The sequence below is a fragment of the Suricata suricatta genome, chromosome 14 (genome assembly GCF_006229205.1).
Source record: "Suricata suricatta isolate VVHF042 chromosome 14, meerkat_22Aug2017_6uvM2_HiC, whole genome shotgun sequence".
Taxonomy (NCBI): Eukaryota; Metazoa; Chordata; class Mammalia; order Carnivora; family Herpestidae; genus Suricata; species Suricata suricatta.
The window spans coordinates 19,663,344-19,689,860 of record NC_043713.1 but is presented as its reverse complement, the minus strand read 5'-3'; the positions used below and the strand labels follow the sequence as shown (position 1 = coordinate 19,689,860).

General features: G+C 36.8%; 1 protein-coding gene across 1 annotated transcript in view; it reads left to right on the top strand.

Annotated features, from left to right (window-relative positions):
- The first annotated feature begins 5,125 nt into the window (after positions 1-5,125).
- The window catches only part of RAB27B (RAB27B, member RAS oncogene family), a 76,896-nt gene continuing 55,504 nt past the window's right edge, over positions 5,126-26,517 (top strand). Inside the window, exon 1 of the mRNA XM_029922409.1 lies at positions 5,126-5,145. The gene's annotated coding sequence lies outside the window, so the exon portion shown is untranslated. The remainder of the gene's footprint in view (positions 5,146-26,517) is intronic.

Genomic DNA, 26,517 nt, shown 5'->3' with positions numbered 1-26,517 from the left:
TCTAGTTTGGAGAAGAATATTGGTGCAATTTTGATGGGGATGGCATTGAATGTGTAGATTGCTTTGGGTAGTAATGACATTTTCACAATGTTTATTCTTCCGATCCATGAACAGGGAATATTTTTCCATTTCTTGGTGTCTTCAGTGAATATGTTGAGTAGTGAAGCCCAAGAACTTGGTCCCAATATTGAAGATGGAGTAGGAGGTATGTAAAATAAATTCTTAATAGAAGGAGAGTGAGCAGAAAAGAGTTAAAAGTTCTCTAGTCCTGTGTTAGAACACCCCAGAAAATAATCTTCCCTTTAATTTTACAATCTGAAAGTGAAAAGAAGAGTTGCCTTCTTTAGGTAGCATAAACAATTGCTCTAAGCACCTAACATTTCTCACAAAAGTAAGAGTCCTGAAAGGTTTAGGAGCAGACTGAGTTGCAAAGAGGACGGATTCATCATCTGAAATTGTCAACAGGGTTTACTCAGTCTCTCTCCATGGCTTGGCTCAGTTCTCTGAGGTTGTCTCTATTGATGGGCAGTTTCCTGGCTTGTGGGGGCAAAGTGGTTGCCAGCCTTTCCAGGTTTACCATTTACTAAGACAAAATTATTCTGGAACTGTCTGTCATTTCCTATGATCCTTTGGCACTGGGTCACGTGCCCATTCCTGCTTCCGGGGGAAGTTCTCTTCCCGCAAGAGGTATGTGGTCTAAGCGTGGGCAAAGAGTGATTTGTCAACTAAAACTGCACGGTTGTTATTTTCAGAAGGGGAGGGAGCTCTGAATAAACAAAAGCAACAGACATTCACCTTCCTACCATATGGTAGGAAGTTACTTCTAAGTAACTCCTTGGTGAGAAGAAACGCCGAGGACCACATTGCTTCCTGTTCAGAGAAAAAGCATTATCTCTTGCTTAGCAGACAGAAACTTTGATTTGCACATATGCACACATGTGCAAAAGCACACACATGGAAGCAGAGATAGGATAAAAAGAAGGTAAAATCTAAAAAATAGCAATAGCAAAACTTGAGGTGATACAATAGAAGGTAGAAAAAGTCTATAAAGATCAGCGTAAGATTCCAGAAGAAATAACAACTGACTAAAAAATTGCTAAAAACTTGTCACTCCCTAGTGAGTTGATGAAAATCAGGTTCGTAACTAAATAATGGCTTTACCCCATATCTAACTGCGTAAGTTAAGTCTTCTTAACTTATGCCATATACTCTACTCACATTGATTACTTAAAAATCAATTTAATTGGTCTAATGTTCTAGTGAAAGATTCCATTCAGGCAATGTTGAACTAAGAAGATCTCAAACTAAATGGTGTCCAGTTGTCACCCAGAAGTCACTACGCTAGAATTCATCAAGAGACCAACTTTGAGTGTCTAGAATCAGCTCTGCACATCTGCATTTTTGGTGTATCTCTTCCTGGGTTAGGTGGAAGAAATGCAGATTGAGAGAGACTTTTAAACTCTACAATAGTGCAGTATTTGTATGCATTTTTGCTGATTTTTCACAGTGTTGCAATGTGGTGGTTCAGCTGATTTTTTAAGACCTCTGAGATGACAATGGCCCTTTGAAATCTAGTAGTTTGATCTCAGGCTGTCTTTATTATCCTTAAAACAAAGTTAGGCAGGAAAGCCCCCAGAAAGCACAACATATTTTTTTCTTCTGGCCTCCTGCCCTGACTCTTAGATGTTTCTTACTGCTCTGGGGGCTGTCCACGGTTTCTTCTCTTTCAATCATGACCTGTAGCATCCTCATTATTAAAAAAAAAAATCCTATCCTAATTAGTTTTTTTCCTTCTTAGAATTAACAGCATATGGAAACTAAGCAAAAGGGATAAACTTCACACGGGAATTTGCATTCAAGAGTTCAATCACTCAGCAGTATCTCCCAGTCATCTGGAAAGGAGTTATTTTTCGGTAGGAACCTCTGTTTTATCCCCTGATTATGTATCAGGGAATAAAACATAGAGTGTGATCAGCTTTTTGCCTCTTTGCTTGGGCTTACAACCCGAAGAAATTAGTAACCCAGGAAAAATGCTGGTTTTTCACAGTACATAAAAGAAGTCACTGAAACTGCAGACCATGAAATCTACAGCTTAGGTTCTAAGTAATTGTAACTTTTTCCCTAACAATTTTTATTTTAGATATTAGGCATGATTATCTTGCCAATAGAGAGATTTTAGTCACTTGGCCAAAAAAGGTTGATTTGAATTCCAACTTTGAGGTTAAAGAAATATAGACCTCCTGGACTAGAACTATAAGAAAATTTTGAACTCCAATTTATGATGATATCTGTAGCATCTTTAAAATAATATTATGGGGGCACCTGGGTGGCTCAGTTGGTTAAGTGTCTGACTGGATTTCAGCTCAGGGCATGATCTCCCGGTTAGTAAGTTCAAGCCTTATATCCATGTCTGTGCTGACAGAGTGGAGCCTGCTTGGGATTCTGTGTCCCTCTGCTTCCCTCTCTAAAAAAAAAAAAAAAAAAAAGTTAAAAAAATAAACAAAATACTATTATGAATTAAAAGAGCATATCAACTTTGAAACATTTTATGTTTTTATTCATTCAAATTACTTTAATTTATGTCATGTTAACATAGCAATATCATCAATTTGGGCATATTTTGGTATGCTTTTAGTCAAACCCATCAATATTTTCTATATTGAAAACTATAGCATATATTTATATTCTGTATTGAAAAATATAGTAATTATTTTTTAAATTACAAGTAACTAAAGTACAGAAAGCTGTTCAGATATCATTGCCCCAATAATGTATAAATGATGGATATTTGAAAAGTCATAATAATTCCACTGAGCTATGTATACATATTCATCTGACTATATTATTGCACATATAGTTTTCAGATATCCTATCTTGAAACTCTTTTTTCTGTTTCCCACCAGGGAATGATGTTTTAGATTTGAACTTAGTAGGATGCTATAGTAAAGTTTTACATTTGAACTTAAACACACACACACACTACAAGTGGTTTTTCATATCTTTCGCATGGATTTTTAGATCAAATAGTTTCTGTAATGTAATTAGCATATCAGAAGGACTGGCCATGTTTAAATTCAAATTACCTTCTGCTTGCTTCCTATTTCATTAGCAGAATTGAAATTAAATATAAGGAAACAATCTGTTACTAGGATTTTTTTCATGTTGACATTCTAATCCCGCTCCAGTCTATTTTACATTTACTAAGATTTGCTTTTACGTTCAAGAAGTGGACCATTTTGATTAAATTTGAGATCTATTGCTGTAAATTGCTTTTTGACTAAATTGTCTAGTTGTTTTAATTGACCCATCAATTCATTCAAAGTGATGGATTTCATAGTTCTTTTTAGACTTAGCTTACCGTGAGGTCAACTTCTTACTGAAGGAAAATTAAAGAAGTGGAGAAATGAACCATTGATATCTGGTCATTTCATGTTTGTCAGGAAAGGAAAGAGAGTATTTAAATATATCTTCATTTTGTTAAAGAAATGCACACGCTATTTGTTGATATTATAAGGGCTTATCTCCATAAACAAACAACATGAAACTAAGTATGAAGTATGGCTTATTTAAAAGAAAAGAATTAAAAAACAGGTACGTATATAAACCAGAGTGAAACAGCTCCAGTGTTTAAAGGCAGTCTCCAAGAAGCATTTGAAACTGTTTTCAAAAAAAGAGAAGTATATTTGTGACAAATTATTCCTTCCCAATTACTTTGAATGATCTCACTATCCACTGCCATTACCAGGTCTGAATTTATTTTGGATGTTGACTATATAAACACCATCAGTGTGAGTGGATCAACAAGATGTGGTATATATACACAATGGAGTATTACATGGCAATGAGAAAGAATAAAATCTGGCCATTTGTAGGAAAGTGGATGGACCTCGAGGGTGTCATGCTAAGCGAAATAAGTCAGGCAGAGAAGGGCAGATACCATATGTCTGCACTCATAGGTCTAACAGGAAAACAGGAGAAACCTAATGGAGGACCACGGGGAGGGGAAGAAGGAAAGAGAGTTGGGGAGAGAGAGGGACGCAAAACGAGAGACTATTGAATACTGAAAACGAACTGAGGGTTGAAGGGGAAGGGGGAGGGGGGAAACGAGGTGGTGGTGTTGGAGGAGGGCACTTGTGGGGAAGAGCACTGGGTGTTGTATGGAAACCAATTTACAATAAACTACTTTAAAAAAAAGAAATAAAGCTTGAAGTTTAAAAAAAAATAAAAAAAAAACCCACCATCAGTGTTTTAATCATACATGATGCTAGAAGACAAGCACATTAAGATTGTCTTTCACCTTAACATATAGAGGGGGAAATGCAGCTCAATTATCAAAGAACCAGTAATTAGCATATATTCTTACAGGTGTATTTTTCAGCAGAGAAAACATTCAACTTTTCTTGGAGATGTTTTTGAGCAATGTGCCCACAGCCTTAAAATACCATTTAGAGACGGCTGTAACATTTATTATTGCAGAATAGCTATTTATACTTTTTTAAGTTATTTTTTAAGGAGGTATATAAATAAATATAGAAAAATGAGTGTTATCGCCAAAGAATTGTCCTGGAAAATTATGTCCCTTTTTGATAATGACAAATTTCTATAAAACACTTCAATGCTTGTCAAATTTCTTCAAGGCTCACTGGTGACCCACACAGACATTGACGTGGCTCAACTTCTTCAACCCCTCTGTTACCACACTTGATTCAGAATGTCTCTTGGCTTTTTCTAAATATCAAATTCAGACCAAAATACCAAAATCTTTTTATGGCTAAGACATATTTCAAAGATACTTAAAACATTTTTACATGTGGAATTTTGAGAAACATCTTGAACAGGAACATTACTGTAAGAATGTGGCTTTAGGTGACTAATCATTTGTCATTTAGATGTTAGAATTTGATATAAGTGTTTAAATCTCATTACTGTATAGTCTTACCTTATTATAAAGGGGGATATAAATCATTAATAAAAAGAAACCTCAGCTCTATATGGGCCAAGAACATTAGACTCACAAACTAGTTTTGATCATGCCCCCTACTAATTGGTTTCTGTACATGGCTATTTATGTCATCACAGGTACAAAAATGGAGAAAAATGAATAACAGTCTAAACTCCTTTATTGCATCATACAAGTGAGTAAAGGTAAGACATAGGACCTTAAAAGAACGCTGTGTTAATGAGCAAAAATAAATATATTTATGCAAGTAAGATAATGGAAAAATGAAATAGACCCTGGTTTTCTAAATAATCCTTTCATTTGTTTCTGCTAGTTATTACTATAATTGATATTACTATACTTATTTATATTTAAAGCAAAAAATAATTTTTCTTTAGTGCTTCAGTATATAACACATTCGCTGTAATTAGGAACTCATGAAGCCCTCCACTAGATTACTGCCAGAAGAAAATTCACTCTACAAATTTCTAACAAGGGGAATTCTAAAGGAGTAGTCATAAAAGGGAAAATATTTCAATAAAAGGGATTTGTAAAACCATCACCAGAGTCAATAGTATAATAGTTGCCTTTTTTATTAAAAGCAACATAACAGTCAACTTCTGGTATTATAATGTGAAAATCAAGACTATTGGAGTTCCTGATGCAAATGTAATAGACATTTGATAAACTAATAGTTGAAATATTCCTGGGCCTTTGAACCAAAACCAAGAATTAAAATAGAAAGAGAATCTTTTGGATTTAAAATATTCAACTTCACTACTTCACATACTTTGGAAAAAGTCATTTGATCTGACTCCTCCTCATTTCTTCCCCGAGATTTCTCCTCTCAGGAAAAGATGTCCTCTTTATGTGGTTTGCAGTAGAAAGAAAGAAAAGAACATAGGTTAGTATGAGGGAAAAGGATTCCCATATATAATGTCTCAATTTTGGTGGTCAGTGGAAAGAAGAATCTCTAATTCTTACTTGGTTTTCCAAAGGAAGAATTTAAGAGGAGTTTGGATCAGATGACCTTTATGATCTGTCCCTTCTGATTTCATTCCTTAGCATATTATGAAATATTGGAAATGACAAGTAAGCAAATCAAATGTTGCCATAAAGAAAGATTCTTCCTTGTATATCAGACTGAAAACACCACGAGGGATTCTTTATGGGTTCAGAAGATGGCAACTGGAATAGTACATCATCCTATATACTGCATCACAGGAATGCACACCATCTGAGATTCTGCTGTAATTTTCATGGTGCACATAAAGGTGCACATGATTTGAATATTAATTTTTTTTAAGTTTTAATTTATTTTGAGAGAGAGAAAAAGGGAGAATGAGAGGGGGAGGGGCAGAGAGAGAGAAGAAGACAGAGAGAATCTGAAGCAGAATCTGATGAGATACTGACGTGGGGCTCATACCGATGAAGTGTGAGATCATGACCTGAGCCGAAGTCAAGAGTTGGACACTTAACTGACTGAGCCACCCAGGTGTCCCATGAATATTTATTAATTTTCTAAGTTGAAAGGATGGCAGAGGAATTGAGGTTGGTCTCCGGAGCCCAGCTACTTGGGTTCAAAGTCTGGCTCTGTCACTTACCAGCTGTGTGATAAGTTAGACAAGATTTTTAAATCTCTGTGCTTCAGTTTCTCTGTATGGAGATTATAAAAATGTTACCTCTATCAGGTGGTTGTTGTAAGAATAAAATGAACCACATATATATAAAGTACATGGAGCTCGGAACCCAGAAAAACACTATATAAGTGTCCATAATTATTGTATACTTTTCTGAGTGCCTTTATCATTGACATTTAAGTAAGATTGAATTTTCACTAAATAGAGTTGAAAATAATCAAAATGAGCTCCAGTATCTCATCAAGACGTATGCCTTTTGCACTTAGTTAAGCAGGACTAGTGAAATGCCATCAACTCTGGCATGAGCTCTGACTGAGTAAAAAAATATTTACCTTTTTTAAAAAAATGAGATTTGAACCTTACATGTAGAATGATTCTCAGTCTGGGAATATTAAAATAGTTTTATGAAAAAAGCCACAAAGCAATATGCTAGTTTGATCCACAGGATGTTGAAAAATTATTGGAATAACTGTTATTGTTTAAAAAATTTTCTTAATGTTTATTTTTGAGAGAGAGAGCTTGCACAGGCACATAAGGGGCAGAGGCAGAGAGAGGGAGACAGAGAATCCAAAGCAAGCTCTGGGCACACAGCAGAGAGCCCCATGCAGGGCTTGAACCCAGGAACTGGGAGATCTTGACCTGAGCCAAAGTCTGACGCTTAGCTGAGTGAGCCACCCAGGCACCCCTATTACTATGTTTTAAATGGGAGTTCACATAAATATCTTGAAGTCCTACTTTATTTAATATAGTTTATTGTCAAGTTGGTTTCCATATAACACCCAGTGCTCTTCCCCTAATTCTTTTGAAAAAAGACCTGGCAATATGTCCCATACAGAATGATCGGCTGGTGTCTAGCAGAGGTGGCCTCCTTGAGAGTAGAGATGTGGAGTCCAGAATACCACAACCCTCAGCATTCCGTATCATTTTATGTCTAGAGTTTGGACTAGTGTCCCCTCAGGTATGTTTGTGTTCATGGTTCTTTCTCTTCATATGAGATAATGAAAAATGCAAATGACAGCACATGGAGAGCAATCCTGGTACATGACATGCAAATGGTGATTTCCTCTGAATTATATGGCTGGCCATTATACATGCTTGTTACTTTTTTGGCTATTCCTACTGCAGAGACTATAGGAAATTATTTCAAAATGAGGCCCTTAGTTCCTAAGGGCCAGCTTCCAAATTTTCCATTCTTCTATCAGAGGGGAAGTTGAGCTTTAGGGTGATCTTTAAATTTTTTAAAATTTTCTACTTCAGGCTAATGTTACAGAATTTGTGATGCTACCATGCTGTCACTTGCTCATTATAGGCCTGAGTCAGTAAAATTGAAGTATACCTTCAAGATCCCTTGTTCTAAGACTAAATGCTTCAAAACCTGGTCCTAACTTCAAAATTATTAATTAAATTCTTGTCTTTATTACAGTTTATATCACCATCATCCCCATACTTTTAATGGGAAAAATATGGAGATGGACTGATCTGTCCACAGATGAAAAATAGTAAATTTGAGGTCTAACCTTTTTTTTCCAGTTATTTTAAATAATCAGAGATTAGAACACTGTGAAAATAAGTTCTCTTCCTATACTCTTCCAATTTATACCAATGGTTTAGACAAACTGTACTCATGAAGGAACCACTTAGTCCTTCCAGTAGACCTGTAAGCCAGAGTAGCAGTGTGGTGGTTGTAATGACAGCTGCATCACAAGGAAGTTGGTTCTGAGTAGATACTGAGACAGATAATGTTCTAAAACATCAGAGTTTAAGAGGAATCCTTACAGTCTTTGCTCCATGTCAGAAATAGGGAGGTAGAGCTTTATCTGTCCTGTCCATTTCTGATGCGGCTAATATTGAACTCTGTTGACAAAAGAAGTTATATTTCCAAGCCTTCCATGTATGTGCAGATGAACTGTGTATACAGAAAAGCAACATGCATTTGAGTGTGTACGTGTGCAGGCCTTTAAGAATTCATGATGAGTTATAGAGTTCCACAACTTTTTAAAAAATGCAAAAGCTTTCACTCATTTCTTCTTTTTTCAGAATAGTTGAGTCTAAATTACAGCCTTTCTCATTTATGGTGACATATTAACAACTCTCTGTCCCTATGTCCCAATGGCCTAAGTTTCCAATAATATATTAAGGAGGAAATATTAAAATATGCTCTGGTGACCCTCCACTCTGGCTGCCCAACAGACTCATTAAGAGGAGTGATGTTTGGTTTCTTCATAAACCAACAACAGTTAACATTTTTTAGGTTTGTAGATTAAGAAAATTATTTCCATTTGCATAAGGACATTTCTGAATTATCTCCTTTCTTTCTCAAATGATGCTCTCACCATCCTCTTATCTTGTGATTCTCAATTCTTGCTATTCGGGAGAAGTACCAGGAGTTTTATTATTTTAGTCCTTGTTTAAATATTTAACCCTACACTGAAAGATTCTGATTTAATTGATTGCAGTGAGGCTGAGTATTTTGTTCAAAACTCTGTAGGTGGCTCTAATGTGAAAATCATTGGGCTATTCTGTAACCTAATTGATTTATCTTCCCATTTCTCTGTTCGTTCTGCTTCTCTTTCCCATTAATGCTTCATACTGAGAGCTCATTTCTCCTCCCTATTGCTCAGCAATTTATCTCCTAGGAAACCTAACTATCCACCACAGAACAGGTTGAACCTATGGATACCTCTCCTCATAGGCCAAGAGATGTTGAGAGAAAAACCTAAGGAATCCAGGATTAAAGCCTATTCCTGGATCTGCTTGTAGAATCAAGAAGGGTTAGGGCTGGAAGGGACCTTACCTATCAGGTTGCAGAGCTGTTCATTTTTCTGATGATGAAACAGAAGCATGAAGATACAGAGATCAAGGAACCAGTGTTAGCAGAGCGTAGATGAGAACCAAGGTCATGGGGCATCTAGGCTCACTCTCTCCATTCCATCCTGATGCCATCCGTGTTGTAGGAGTGTAATGAATCCCTTCAGGTAAGTGCCAAGGAAAAGGAAAGTCACATTCTAAGTCAACCTACACTTGTGAAGTTTCTCTATGTGTTAGGCCTTCAAAATATAGGAAAAAATATTGCCAAGAGTAGCAACATTTCAAACCACTACTTGCTTTGAAAAGGAGAGGCCTGGTAAGTTTTGAAACTTCTAAGTTGCTAACCTTCATTTATTTGTTAGATCATATTCTATGATCCAAACTTATTATCAAAGAGCTACTAGTTGTTTGAATACTAATTAATATTAGTTATGACCATTGTCTTCACTCATGGTATTAGATAGTACTATAATGTATTTCCAAGTCTTGTAAATTTAAAAAAAAGTTACACTCACCAAGAGGAGTGGAGATGAAAGCAAAGATCAAATTGTACTGTTTTTCAAAGTTTCATGCCATCACTCCAAGATCACTTGCATAAGGAAAGATCAAACATAGGCCTTATGTGAGAACCACTGCCTGAGTTTAGGATGTCTGATCTGGACTGCTTAAAACATGTTGAAAATACGGGTTCAGTCAGCAAATGTGCAGGTCACTTTACACCATCCTTATTGAAATGATCCCTTCATTTGCTGAGTGTAGAGGATGGTGCAGAGAATGGAGGGTAAGCTTGAATCTGGGACCTGCAGGCACAAGGAGATGGAAGGCTGGTGGACCGTCCTTCAGAATACATATGTCAAGAGCCGTCCATAGTTGGATGTCCTGGTCCCTTTGCCTTCCCATTGAGTAGGATTCTGACGGCAGGATTTCCTTAACAGCAACGTCTCCATTTCTGTCACCTGCAAGACCATAAAGAGTAAAGCCAAGGGTCAGTTGTTGAAGGTGAAGGGAAGCCCGGGCCCTACCATGGTTCACAGAAGCCTTTCCTTTGCCTTTTCCAGCCATATCATTGGAAAAGTATGCTTTCCCTTTAGCAGAACTTACTGGTAAGCGGTAGGGAAGAAATTCCCAGAGAGGTAGAACACTGAGGTTTTACTCCTGGGCTAAGTTTTTTCCTTTGTTTCTTTGCTTTGGCAGATTGAAATTAGCTGACGCTGGGGGCATTGTCATTGTTCCTTTAGGCTTTCTCTTGGCCTTTATCTATGGTTTTAATGCCTGCTCTTGCATCCAGTATGTGGTGATTCAAGACTTGACTTGAAGGAAACCTCTTCGTGTATGTTCCAGATGTGTCCTTTCTTTTCTTGACTCATTGTATAAACTCATCAGCATGGATCAAATTTTCCCTTGGGCCAAAGCCATTATTTTAATGTTCTCTTGACGTTTTTCAAGTTTCTTGCTGAGTGGTTTTACCCTTTTTTATTTATTCTAAGCTGCTACAGATATTTTCTTAGTTTTAAATTCTTTAGTTATTTCAATGGAATAGGGGGCCAAAGAAGTTTAAATGTATAGGCTCAATTTATCAGGAGAAATTCCCTGACCGGAATGGGGGACATTGGGATGCCTCCTCTGAAGATTATAAAGTCTGGTTGGAGTAGTACCACTATGCAAAACTTTCATGAAGATCCTAGACCTAGAAAGAAAAATAATCCAAGGGATACACATCATTCAATGTCATTCCCATCTAAAATCTCTGTTGACTGAGAATTTGCAGATTTGGAAAGGAGATATTGGTGGTGAGAAATCATGTGAGAAGTGGTAGCTTTACTAATTCTTCATGGGCAGTTCTTTGTTTACATAAACATTGTGATTTAGGGGGGCATTCATTTATTCACTTTATTTATTTATTTATTTATTAACTTAATATTTCTTGAGTGTGTATGTTATGTGTAACACTGTAACTGAAATACATTGATAAAAATATACTGTTCCTTCTTCTATGAACTTATATCTACAAGAGGAAAGAATCACAAAGCAAGTAGGACAATAATTAAATAACAACTTTACATAGTGATGGTGCTTATCATGAAAATAAAGAAAGGAGTCGAGAATTACAGAAACTAGGGAAGGAGGCTATTTCAGATAAGGCAATTGGAGGTCCTCATGATGGATGGCTTTTGAGCAGAGGTCTAAATGATGAAGAGTAGCAAGCCTGGCAAAGTTCAGGAAGAAGTGTATCCAGGGTGGAAGGACCATGGAGGTTGGCAGTTAGAGAAAAAACAAAGAGGCCAGTATGGAAGCAAGAGTGGGATGTAAAAAGTCACATAAGTCCTTGCAAACACTGAAAGAAGTTTGGGTTTTATTCCCTTACTGTAATAAGTAGACATCAGAGGTTTTTAAGCAGAGGAACCTGGTTTACATTATTTTGAAAAGATGTCCCTGGTAGCTCTGTGTAGGGTGACAAGAATTCAAGCAGTGACACCATTTAGTAAACAACATTAGTGGTTCAGGGAAGAGCTGATGCGTTTGGAGGAGAAGAGACAAATAGAAGTGAATAGATTTGGAACCTGTTGGAAGTAGATGGGGAGCTAAGCAAGAGAGAAGAATCAAGGGTGTCTCCTGGGTTCTAGAGTTCAACTCTGTGGCTGATAGAGATATTCACTAAGATGATGATCAGGAGGATTTGGGGTTCATTTAAGGATGGGGGAAATCAATGGTTCTGAAAGGTTGGGATTTCTGATGTCGAGATAGATATGGTGCAGCATGGTTGGTGAGGTAGGGGGTGGTTCTGGCAGCCTCACTATAACCCAAGAGTGTCTTCCTTCAGATCTCAACGAGTGGGTGGTGAAGCCTTACCAGGTGCACTAGGCACTCTGTAGGACCCTCACACATTTTATCCTGAGTGATGTCACAGGCAGAGAAGGAGAAGTCTCATCAAGTCTCTGAGAGGTACCAAGACAAAAAGCTTGGGTAAACTGGGAGGTCACCATGGCATTCAGTCCTCAAAAGGTTATTAGAAAACATCATAGAAACATTTGTAACTCTAGGTCCTTTTTCCTCCTGGTTCATTTTTTCCATCAATGAGATGTGTAATGTTCAAAACTTTACACTTATCTCCTTCTATACTTGTGGAAATCTATGTCTTTTTATTTAAAATTATCAGGGTACTGTGTTAGTTCTATCTCCAAAGCACAAATACAATTGTCACAACCATAAATGGTAATGATTTGCTCCATATACATGGAGAATCCATGAACAGTTTTGTCTTTATCCCAAGGTGGTTGAAGACTTACTTCCCTCTCTGAAAAGATGGCAATTCAGTAGTTCTTGACATGAGGATCCCAGCATAGGCAATTTGTAACTTTAGAGATGGTGTCTTATCATGCCCTGAAAATAAAGGGCAGACAGTTCTTAGAAAATATTAATAGAGCTGAAAGTAATCTCAAACCTAACTCAATAATCGCAAGCAGGTATCTTTATCTATTGTTTGAAACTTAAGCTCCTAAATCAAAGACCAGATTTCAAGAGCTTGGATTTCATGTTGAGTAGTAAGTAGTAAGGCTTCATAAAAGTGTTAATTTTTTCTTCATTGGAAAATAGAATAAGGTCCCCAGATGTGCAGATTAAATAAGTAAATGCAGCTCCCTCAAAATCATTCATTTATTACTCTTAGGTTGGGACAGACCCATTTCATAAGAAATCATGAGCTCATTTCCCCCAAATTGGTCTATTGTAGAACCGCTGATTTCAATGCCTAGCAGTGACTTATTGTAATGAAAGCGAATGTTGTATTGAGTTCATTTGATTTACTTCTACACTGAGGGGTTTCCTTGAGAGATATGAGACCCACTGCTGCTGATTCCTTTTTTGTTTCTGATGCCTGCATTCTGTGCTCTGTGGAGAATCAGTTTTTGAAAACGTTGACGACCCTCACAGATAAGCAATGTACTTATCCTTAGGTCAATGATTAGAAACTGTGCTGGTATCTGAATCATCTGCTTGACTTGGAACCCACCTCTTAGGGAGATGAAGCTGGGTATGACATGGAGGCTATTGTGTGTTACCTTGTGGGGGGGCATAGAAGACTTTGGTTTGAGTAATCGTATCTCTTTTTATCTCCTTGCTTTGATATTTACTTTGATATCAAGCATATACAAGCATAAGTCTCCAAAGGAAAAATGTAAACTTCCCGACACTCCTAGATACCATTTCTTTCCCATGCATATTTTCAAGAGCTTAAATGTATGTCTAACTTAATAGGTATTATTATAGTAATTATCACAATGAAAATAATCATAATAATGGTTCTTTAAGCTCTTTCTTTTTTATTAGGTTTAAATAATTCAGATGTGAAAAAAGCATACTTTCTTTTCATCAGTCCCTTGAAATGTTTCTCACTTCCAATGTGGCCTAGGCATGAGAGAATGTGTTAGAGACAAGGTTGTATTTACCTGCACAGACCTGAAGAAATATAAATATGTCTCTAAGACTTCTATAAAAGAGGAAGAAAGTTATTAGGGAGCAAAGCAGTGGCTGATGGGGTATACTTTTATCACTATCTGACAGTCTCTGCTTATTCAATGTATTTTGAAAAAATAGTCAAAGTCTGTTTACCTTAACTGTTTCTAGAACTGCTTACTTAATAAAATAGTATAAAGCACCACTGGTTGATTCTATTTTTAGAAAACAAATTTTCTGCTGAGATAAAGGCATTAAAATATTTAAAATTTTGTGGTTCTTTAATGATGGATTAATATTAAGACTGCTGATACAAATGCAAAGTACCTGCAGATTGAAAATTCTTAAAATAAGAAATGTGTGACTCTCACAAGGCCATGTCAATGTACTTCATTTTGAATACCCTTGGTTCTTAGCCACCTTGAAGTAGCTATGAACATCCCTGGAATCTGAGGGAACCATTGATAACTGACAATACTGACCTGCGACTTTTTCTTGGGTTAGCTAGATAAGGCTCTTGCATCTCATGTGTCTCAAAGGAAATTCTAAGTTCCATTTTGCAGTCATTAAACCAAGAAATAGTATTCATTTAACAACTTTTTTTGCACTCCTCTGCTCCTTAGTTAAGAACTTGGCTTTCTCTTTCCAGTTGCTAAATCTAGGGAAAACAAGAAGTCACCAGGATTGCTCATGCAATTAATGAATCCACAAAAGTGGTAATACCAATCTCCATCAGTTCCCCGAAGCCATGCCTATTAAACATACTATCTATTAAAAAACAACAACAACAAAACCCAAGCATCCTTATTTTGCAGCTCATCAAGGAGTTGGTTGAATATCTCACTCTACCTGCACACCAATAATCAAGTTTACAAAGGCATACAAGTCCCCTACTCTTCTCCCAACACCCCTTTGTAGGAATTGTCAAGTTACTTCTTTGAACATCTATATATAAACCTTCTCATGCTGGGACCTTATCTTGCTCTCAAGGACCTTGTGGTCTGGTAGGTGAGGAAACACAAATACAACTGAAACAGTTCAGGTATTATATGACCAATAAATTCAATGAGATCAATCCAACATAAGGTATGTTGTTAGCTATATTTTTTAGAGAAAACTATTTGAGAAGGCAGGAGCTAATCTGAGGTTATAGGAATATGTGAAGGATTTGAATTAGTCTAAACAAGTGACGGTTTTGGTATTTCAGGAGGGAATGCAACCTGAACAAAGGCATGAAGTGGAAAGGAATTTCTTCAAATAGACTTTGAGGAAATTGATTTGATTGGTATGAATAACTTATGTTAGAAATTACTAAATTTGAAATGTTAGATTATGGAAGTGAGGCAGAAATGTATATTTAGTGCTATAGGAATTAATAAATTGAATTTTGAGAAAGGGCAGGACATGTTGGAAAACCCACACTTACTTCTACATTAAGCTAACTGAAAGAAACTATCCTAGAAAGGTTAGACTGTATGATTCCATTTATTTGCCTTTCTTGAAAAAGCAAAACCACAGGGACAGAAAACAGATTGGTAGTTGCTGGGAGGTTGGGCTCAGGGTGGGGGATGGAGTTATTTTTTGAGATGATGGAACTGTTCTCTAAGTTGATCATGATACTGATTAATGACTTTATACATTTACCAAATTTGCAGAATTATACACTAAATGGGAATTTTGCTATCTCCACATTATCCTCTTAAAATATAGAAAAACATTTTATTTAAGGGCAAAGATGGGTTAAAAATGGGAATGAATGTTGACAGAAACAAATCAAAGGAAGAATTGTTAAAATGTAATGCCTTGGTATATTAATCAAAAACTTTGAAGTTTCAGACTTATTCAAAGAGATAACACATGGAATTACATGTCTGAAGACTATATAAATGTACCTTTCAGAAGTGTAATGGCCTAGTTAGATTAGTTTTCAAGGCATTTTGTTAGCTACTGCCAAGCTAGGATGGTTAGGTGGATAAGAAACATGAGTCATTAACAGCATGTTTAAACTGTTAATGACTGGTGAAAATAGCATTCAAAAAATTAAAGAATTATATCAATACCAACCTGCTCAATATCAGAAATATTCTAAATCTCTTAAAAACAAACATGAGTAGGTTTGAGCCAATTGGATTGATGAGAAGATACTGAGCTCATTCTGAAATGTTGGACCACTTTACGGGGTTTGGTTAAGTGAAATGGCATGTAGTTTTAATTTAGCTTTTCTTTTCCTGCTTTGAGATATCACCCATCATGTGCAGTCCCAGTATTTAGATAAAAGTCTCTGAATGTGTTTACAGCTACTGAATTTGAGGATAAGCATCATGAGGGCTAAACTTTTTTGTAGGAGTTGGCAAGAAGCAGGGCTGTTGGCCAAGTTTTGCAGAAGTCCTCACCTTTTGCCCAAGAACATAACCCCCTCAGGAACCGGAAGCTTTACAGGGGTGACCGCAACAATTTGACTTACCCCATTTAGCTCCTGACCTTTGACAAGATCAGTTAATTGCTTAACTCAATCAATACACACATCGTTTGACAGCGGCTATCTCATTAGTGGTGAATGTGTGTCAGTAATGATATTTTTGTGGGGTTTAAGTACCATCTACAATGCTTGTTAGTGATGCTTTAATAAACATTCAGTGGGGAACTGACCAAGTGCATGTACACCTATACTCACAGGTGAATTCTGAAAATGGGATACCTCCATGCTGGCAAACCCCACCCATATCTTACCTAAGGGGGAAAATGTTCAGAAGATAAATGAGACCTTAAGATTTGCCTTATTACTTTCTTACTTCAGGGGGGTATTATCTATCTCTGAGTAAAGGAATACATAGTATTTGATCTTGGTCTTTCAGATCTTTTTCTTGACCCCAGTCTATTTGTATCTTTTGCACTAGTTAACATGCTGAGCATTGATTTAAAAAAAAAAATTAGCCAAAAGCCAGAGAAATTTCCATCATAATTAAGATAGTATCTTATAATAATAAAATTGATTATATTCCATTATAAATACTTAAATTACAAAAGTATTGTTCACTGTTTACTGCATAAGATACTGTTCACCCTCTGTACGCATCTGGATGAGTTCAGTGATGCTGTGGCAACAAGAAACCATATCTAAGGAGCTTATGTCTTGGCCACATAGTCTAGGAGACCTTGCAGGGTGGCCCAGGACTCTAGACTGCTGAAGTCTCAGACATTTCCATTTTCACCCATGATTCCTTGAGCACTGAGGTGAGCATGCACCAGCTCAGAATGTTTCAGACTGGGAGTGACACACACCACTTTGTTCGTATTTCATTTGCCAAAACCAGTCACCTAACCAAAGCAAACTTCAGAGGACAAGAAAGTGCAAACTTTCACTGACAGAAGTAGAGAACTAGATATTTAGGAGCACAGGGAGTGCCTGGGTGGCTTCGTCACTTAAGAATAGCATCTGACTCTTGATTTCAGCTCAGGTCATGACCTCATGGTTCGTGAGTTTGAACCATGCATTGGGCTCTATGCTGACAGTGGAGAGTCTGCTTGGGATTCTCTTTCTCCCTCTCTCTTTCTGTCCTGCCCCTGCTCACTTTGTTTCAAACAAACAAACAAACAAACAAACAAACAAAAAGAAAATCTCCACCGATCATCCACAAATAATGCCACATGTCAACCTGTTCAAATAAAGCCAATATACTAGTGAATTATGTTTTTAAATATATTAATTTATGATTGGTCATGCAGGTCTTTACTGCCTAAACTGAATCAATTTATTCTCTCCAACTATAGTCAAAAATGTAAAATGATTATCATGTGTACACATACAAACACATAGACAAGCTTCCAATTTTCAAATGGAAAACATTTCTAAACACACTCACCGTACTAAAATAACAGAATTAAGATGAGGTAGTAATTAGAATAACAGAAAAAAAAGTAGTCATTAAATATCTAGCTGTGCTCATAAAAAGAGAGAAGAGTCCTTACTAGATCAGGAACTATGAAAAATTGCAATGAGAAAGCAAAAGGAAAGCAATGATGTCAAAATGAGGCTGCAATGAAAAGATGCAACCCAGGGTCCACTGAGGAACTTTTCCTATGAAAAGATAGTTAGTAGAGTGATTAGTACATGATAAACTCTTTTGAGTGAAATTTTCCCAATCAGACAATAACATTGGTTGAAACCACTGAAGTTTGGGATGATTTATTATAAAGCATCATTATGTAACATCTTACCTAGTACAAAGCTATACAAGTCAAAACCAATTGTGAGCGAACATCTTAAAAATGCCTAAGTAGATAATGGTTGATTATAAGATAACTATTCACCTCAATACAATACCACATCTATTGACCATATGCACACATGCCGTGTGAGATACTATCCACCCCTCAAAAAATTAGGTCTAAATATTAGTAAACAGATCATACATAAAGATTAATTTCTTTAAACATTGGGCTATCTTTCTTTAATGTTTTGTAAAGTACATTCATGAATAATAACAACATTTTATATTATATTGACTTTTTAAACATTTTTATTTAAATTCCAGTTAGTTAATGTACAGTGTAATATTAGTTTCAGGCGTACGATATAGCGACTCAACACTTCGGCACAACACCTGTGTTCATCACAACAAGTGCACTCCTTAATCCCCTTCACCCATTTAACTAATTTTTACTCTTAATTAAGAATCTAATCATAATTTTATTCCTCTAATGGTCTAGTTTTATCGCTTCTCGGCCTTTTGGCTAAAATCAAGTCTAATGGTCTAGTTTATTGGCATATGTATAGGTTGAAGTATTGAGATATCAATCTGAAAATATTACTGAAAACAAGTAGATATCTTCAAATAATTTGGGAACTGGATATTTGGGAACACCAGAGTCCCCTGGGTGGCACAGTCAGGTAAGCATTTGACTCTTGATTTCGGCTGAGGTCATGGCCTCACAGTTCCTGAGTTTGAACACTGCATCGAACCCTGCGCTGACAGCGAGGAGCCTGCTTGGGATTCTCTCTCGCTGTCTTTCTGCCATGCCCTTGCTTTCTCTCTCTCAAAAAAAAAATCTCTATCAGTCATTCACAAACAATGCCACATGTCAACTTGTTCAAATAAAGCCAATATACTAGTGAATTTGTTTTTTAATATATTAATTTATGATTGATCATGCAGGTCTTTACTGCCCAAACTGAATCGAGGATCAAGTGCCCACAATGTACCCCACATTGAGGGGTTAGTGTTGGGGGGGAAGTTAAATAAGATAACAAGTACCCGTCTTTAAAGGGTTGATAAATACGTCTAGTGTGATTTTATGTTCCTTTTTTAGATGGTTTATTGAATTTCAATAGACATAAAATAAGCCTCACATAATTGAATGCACAATATGATACATTTTGACATGTGAATATGCTGCGGATGCCATCCCACAGTCAGACAGTGACCACATGTGTCGTCTTGAAGGCTTCCCCCTGCCCAGGTATAATCCCTTCCAGATACCCCGTTCACTTTTGGTGAAGTGGAGCTTTCAGGTTCCCCTGTAAAATCTCAGGTCTCTCACTTAGTAGGCTCCCAATAAATTTGGTTGAACAATACTTAATTCTAGGGAATACTGTGCTCTCTTACATATATATTTACCAAAAATATCTATCAAAGTTTTTTTCATGCATGCAACTCTCTAAGGTGATTACTGTTACTATTAGCTGTTTTATATAAAAGAGGAAACAAGGGATTGAAGACGTTATGGAATTTGTTCTGAAATTTAAACATAGGACCTCATTAAGTTTAATAGAGCTCACTAAATACCTCTTCAATGAGTAGCTTAAAATCAGAAAAACCTTGTGAGCCCTTCACTGTAGTTGTAGATCCCTTAGACCAGGGATCAAGGCTTTCCTATAAATTTTGCTGTTAAGTAATCTTTGTATCCCCAGGGTCTTGTCTATTCTTTGTATATACTCAGTGCTCAATACCTGACACTAGTGCATTTCCTATGAAAAAAATGAATCATCAGAAGAATCTAAGTTTTATTACTTTTCTGTGAGCCTTACTGTGCTTCATTACCCACTGAGTCACTTAGAAACAGTTATTTCCTAAAGTTTGGTGGGAGAGGGGGCACTCTACATGGAGAGCGTATTCAATCCTTATATTTCATCTTCACCCCCTACTTTTTGCAGTACTCCCTGTCTCCAGAGAATGGGTCATTCTTCTCCGTGTCCCCATCCACGATCTTTTCTTTTTTCCTTTTTAAAATTTATTTATTTATTTTGTGTGTGTGTGTGTGTGTGTGTGTGTGTGTGTGTGTGTGTGTGAGAGAGAGAGAGAGAGAGAGAGAGAGAGAGAGAGAGAGAGAGCGCCTGTGCAAGAGGGGGAGGGGCAGAAAGAGAGGAAGAGAAAGAATCCCAGGCAGGCTCCGCACAAGTCAGTGCAGAGCCCAATATGGGGCTCGAACTCAAAACCATGAGATCATGACCTGAGCCAAAGTCAGATGCTTAATCAACTCAGCCACCTAGGCACCCCACACCCAAGGAGGGTCGTCGTGGGTATTTCCTCCACTCTGCTAAAGCACATTTCCATCTGCTTGCTAATCAGAATAACTGCTGCACCTTTCTCTTGCAGTCATCCTTACGAGTTAATGCCATTCTAATTCATTCCTTCATTGCTGGGGTTTTTGGGGGGGCGGGGGGGCGAAAAGAAGGTAAACATGTACTCAACGGAACCTTTGGGATCTAGGATAACATTTTGATCAATGGTTGGAAAACAGAAATGAATTGAGGATAGGGGTTGTTGAGCTCACTATGTTGTCATATGCAATTACATTTCCTCATCTACAGAATGAGTGAATTAAACTAGTTGAAAACTTGCAGATGTTCTAGCAATAATACTTCTAGAAGATGTTAAATAGGAGTTTTATGAGCAAAGAAATTTTATTGCTGAATTACTTTGATAAGACAGGCTAAATTACTGCAGAGGCTTTAGTATGTTAGCACTCACTTTGTGAATTTTTTTTTAAGTAGGCTCTATACCCAACGTGGGGCTTAAACTCACGACTCTGAGATCAAGAGTTGCGTGGTCTACCAATTGAGGCAGCAAGGTGCCTTACTCGGTGTGAATTTTAAGAGGTGGTAGCAGACATGGTATTTTCTAAATAATATGACTATGGATCTCTTCTTATACATATACATATACAGTTATCAGTATCTCTAGATGTAGTGCTCCTTGGAAAAAAGTTTGGGAGATTCTAACATAGATGATTGCTTTAAAATTTGAGTTTCTGGGGCACCGGGGTGGCTCAGTTCATTAAGCATCTGACTTCGGCTCACGTCATGATCTCACGGTTTGTGAGTTCGAGCCCTGCATTGGCCTCTGTGCTGACAGCTCAAAACCTGGAGCCTGTTTTGAATTCTGTGTCCCCCTCTCTCTCTCTCTCTGCCCCTCCCCTGTTTGTGCTCTGTCTCTCTCTGTCTCTGAAAAATAAAAATATATGTAAAAAAATGGTTTTAATTTGAGTTTCTGTGAGTCTGAATTAAGTAACAAAGACCTTTCAGGAATTACTTTTGCTAATAACTTTCTTATTTCAAGTGGTTTAAAAATAAAATCAATAATTTAACCTTTGATTTATAAGGAAAAAGTACATATACATATATATATATACATATGTATATATACATATATACATGTAATAAACACATGAAATAATGACAAATAAAACTAAAACTTATGACATTTATTTACCATCTTGCTGCAAATGATAATTCTAAGTCTCAGCATGGGGAATAGACTGAATTAAGAGGCCTATGTCCTCTGTCTTTCTCGGCAATTATGCCTTTAATTGGCATAATTCAGAGAAGAAACGAGATGTCAGGGCATAGGGATATGCTAATACTTTGTTCTCATGTTGATGTCAGTTGTGGCTCTTTCCTCTAGGGCTCCGTGGTCCTTGTCTGTGACGAGAATGACCTTGGAAGGCTTTTCTTTACTCCTTTCTAAATTCCATCTGCTTGTTATTAAAAGATCTTAGGTCCTTACATGCAAGTTTGGGCAGTGTACTTTCTGATTGTTACAAATCCGGTTTTGGCACTAATGAGTCAAGGTAAGGCTGAGGGCGCCCAGTTATAGACGAGGCATTTCTGTGACTTATTTATCTTGTTAAATGGTAAGAGGCAGAGTTGGCAATATGTTTACCTTTAATTGTGACATAAGATTATAGTAACTACTGTGAGCCAGTCAAAGTTTCTCATTGTAATTTTCACTGAGAAGAAATACACACATTTGTAGCATTATGCCTCAAGGAGTTTCCTTAATTTGCTACTAGCAATTTTATTGCAAAGCACATCTACTTTGAGAATCCGGTATATACCACTTTGAATCGTTTACATAAATATTTTTTCCGACTTTTAATATTTCAGTTATGAAAAATCAGATTCGCTGAAATATAAAGCACAGAATGGATATGAGACTCCAATCCCTTTTCTTAAAAACCTCCTTGCTAGGGTGAATTCAAGGGAGTGAACAGATTCCTTTATTTGTTGATTCATTCAGCAAACCTTCATTCTTTGGATACCTATAGTGATATCAGACATGTGAAATTTTCATACGCAAAGAAATTATTTTAAAATCCTGTGTATTTAACATGTAAGATCAAAGACACATCCATGTCTTTTGGCAGACCTTGAAGCAAAACCTAAGCCTTTTGATTTAGAATTCTTACTCATCTTACTCTGTCCAGAACGTGGGGAAAGCCCCACTTCTATAATTTTATACTTAGAGGCTTCCACAATGATCTCTCTGCTCAGAAATGCCCAAGTCTCTAAGAGCACCCTATTCTACTGCAGATACATCTTATCATATAAATCCGCTGGGCAGACAGTACAAGAAGCAGAAACGCTTTGTCTAAAACCTGGTTCAAATGGAGATCTTTGCAGGTAATTCAGTACATAAATGACTTAGAGCCACCTGCCAAATATACCAAGTATATTAGAATCTGTACCCCTTTGATCAGTTGCATTAATTAAAATGGAAAGCACCATCTGATTAAGCTTTTAGATATTCATTGTCATTATTGAAGATCCATTTACCCTCTACACAGGTCAGTGTAGAGAATCAGGTGGAAATGTGATAGGAATCACCTTCTTTATTCACGTCATTCAAATTCATAATAGCAAAGTGGCACTAATATCTGCAGTTTGTTCCAAGAATACCTATCTCTTTGGATGTATTCTCTAGGTTTGTGCTGTATAGTTTCAGTATCAGAAATTTAGAAATTAATCTTTCTATCATATTGACCTTTACCTATATGTTAAGGAAAAAATGGCAAACTATACATGGGTTGGATTTGAGACTCCTATTAAGTCTACTGTGAAGTAGAATGTGATTAAGCCATAAACCCTGGCTCTCATCTTTGAATTTCAGTGACTTTCTTGTTATTCAGTCATTAGTGACACCTGAGAGTCAACGTTCTATTCCAGAAAGGTTCTTGCTCCCCAATGCCAATTATCCTGGAAAATACCTACCTGATCTTTTGGGAAAATGTAGGAAGAAAACATTCTAAATGTATTTTTAATGTAGCAGCGTCCTTCCTAGCGAGCGAGGGTGGTTCTTTGCATTAAGACAGGGCTTACTCTAGGTTTGAATTTTATCAAACTGAGAAAACACTGTAAGCCTTCTTAATTAAAATACTACATGTTATCCTGGGCATTCATATTTATCGATTCATCCCGTTGTGAAATTGTGCTCCTTCTTCTGTGGTGCCATCACCCTCACAGTCCATTCCCATACACGTTTTCTCAACTTTTTGCTTGTAGAAATTAGCAAGTTGTATGGCTGTGGTACTTAGCATCGTCAAGTCATTTTGGAAATAGAACATTTAAGTATATATTAGAGACATGATAAAAATTTGTTATAGTCTTAGAAACATTTACCGTATTAATAAAAATAGATCATGTTCTATTTAATTATCATGTAAGATTATTTCTTAAGATAGTCTTGAAAACATAGATTTGAAAAGTAATCACTTAGCACAGGATTCTTTGCTAAGACCAAATCTTACTTGTAAGATTGCTTTTCCTAGGTTTGATATTTTGTTGCCCACTTTAGAACAAGCTAGTTTAGGACTAGGGTTACAAGCCTAACCACATTCAGTCACGTGATTAGAAAGTTACCATTAGAGCCACTCCAGGCTATTGCACACAGACCCTATATACTGTCACCACTGTTGTGAGTATTTGACCCCTTTGACTTTTTTGAACTCTCACCAAGACATGCATTGGTTTGAATGCCTTATACCAAGAAGCTAATATTTATCACCTTTTATAGGTGGAGAAATGCAAGGAAATGAATTCTTATTAATTTTGTATCTTCATTCTGATTGTGTATTCTTTTATCAGTTCCTTTATTGTTTAAAAAATTTTTAATGTTTTTTATTTATTTTTGAGAGACAGAGAGAGAGAGCATGAGCAAGGGAGGCTCAGAGAAAGAGAGAGATACAGAATCTGAAGTCAGGATCCTGGCTCCCAGCTAGCTGTCAGAACAGAGCCTGAAGCGGGGCTCAAACCCACGAACTGTGAGATCATGACCTGAACCGAAGTCGGACACTTAACCGACTGAGCCTCCCAGGTGCCCCAGTTACTTTATTGTTTAATGTACATTTATTTATTTTTGAGAAAGATAGAGAGGGTAGGTGAAAGACAGAGAAAGAGAGAGAGACTCTCAAGCAGGCTGTGCACTGCCTGATGCGGGGCTCAAACCTACAAGTCATGAGATCATGACCTGAGCTGAAATCAGGAGTCGGTCGTTTAACCAACTGAGCCACCCAGGAGCCCCTATTGGTTGGTTACTTTAAAACATCTCTCAAGACACACCAAATACATGACTAAAATAGTAAATTGTGTATAATTTATTTAAGATAGACTGAATATTTCTAGCAAAGCCTATATTTTATATGAAGTATGCACGGATTTTCTTCCATTCTCTCAATCTGCAGTAGTAATGAAACCGTAGTTCAAAATTCACAGAACAGAAACAACCTAGTGTTTATGGTGATGTATATTTCAGGAGGTATTGTATGGCTGTGGTACTTAGCATCGTCAAGTCATTTTGAAAATAGAACATTTAAGTATATATTAGAGACATAATAAAAATTTGTTATAGTCTTAGAAACATTTACCATATTAATAAAAATAGATCATGTTCTATTTAATTATCATGTAAGATTATTTCTTAAGATAGTCTTGAAAACATAGATTTGAAAAGTAATCACTTAGCACAGGATTCTTTGCTAAGACCAAATCTTAATTTTCTAATTGTTGTTTTGGGGAGAATTATCTTTTAGTATATACAATCAAGTATAAGGCAACATCATTTTCCAAATTATGCCTTTAAAAAGATATGTTTATCTTAAACTGGTGTCATTATGAATCTCTTTTAATGGCACATTGATCAAAGTATTTTTACTTTGATCAAAGAAGCATTTTGGGGGGGAAAACATCTTTGCCTGATATTACATCAATCAGTTAGTCTGGATGCTTGGAAAAATTACCTGATAGTTGGTTAAAAGGCAAGCAAAAAAAGTTAAGAAATAGTTAATTATTCCTGAGTGTACATGATCACAATTTGAAGTGTTTGGAGGTAAAAGGTAGGAGTAGTTGTGAACAAGAACACTGTATTTTTGGTAATTTGTTCTGAAAAAATGAAGAAATCAGCACATATTTCTTTATACTTACATGGTAAGTACATACAACATTTTATTTTTGTAGCTCATTATAAAGCTAGCATTAAGCGGGACACCTGGGTGGCTCAGTCGGTTGGGCGGCCGACTGCAGCTCAGGCCGTGATCTCATGGTTCATGGGTTCGAGCCTCACATCAGGATCTGTGCTGGCCGCTCAGAGCCTGGAGCCTGTTTCTGATTCTGTGTCTCCCTCTCTCTCTGACCCTCCCCTGCTCACACTCTGTGTTTCTCTCTCTCAAAAATAAATAAACATTAAAAAATTTTTTTAAAAAGCTAGCATTAAGCAAATATATATCTATACTTTACACGTGCTTGCATAAGACTATACTTACACTTGCACATGATTGCACACGGTGCTATATGGCTATTTACGTGTATGTATATGTGTTTTATATTCTTTCCTATCTGCTTAGTTTTGTTAAAATTGATTTATTTGTTCTTAATTTGATAAGTGAATTATACAATTTTGTATTTGTCACTATGTTCATAATTATACTCAACATTTTTTTGTTTACAAAGGGGTTCAATGCTATTTATATACAGAAATATGGCTTACTCAGTCTGCTGTGGCTTCTATGCACTTCGGGGCTTGCATAAAGGCTATATGAAAACATTACACATGAAATCATTTGGTCCTTTCCCATAAAATATCCCTTTAACATAGAAAGAAAGAATTAGTGGGAGTTACAGTAATTTCCATGTAAGGTCCCAGTGTCTGTTCAGTTCACATTTTAAGAAATTGAGGCAAAATGAAGTTAGAAATCAGAGGTTAAGTAAACACCAAGGGCGCCTGGGTGGCTCAGTCAGTTAAGTGTCTGGCTTTGGCTCAGATCATGATCTCACAGTTCATGGGTTCGAGCCCCATGTCGGGCTCTGTGCTGACAGCTAGCTCAGAGTGTGGAGCCTGCTTCAGAGTCTGTATCTCCCTCTCTCTCTGACCCTCCCCTGCTCGTGCTCTCTCTCTCTCTGTCTCT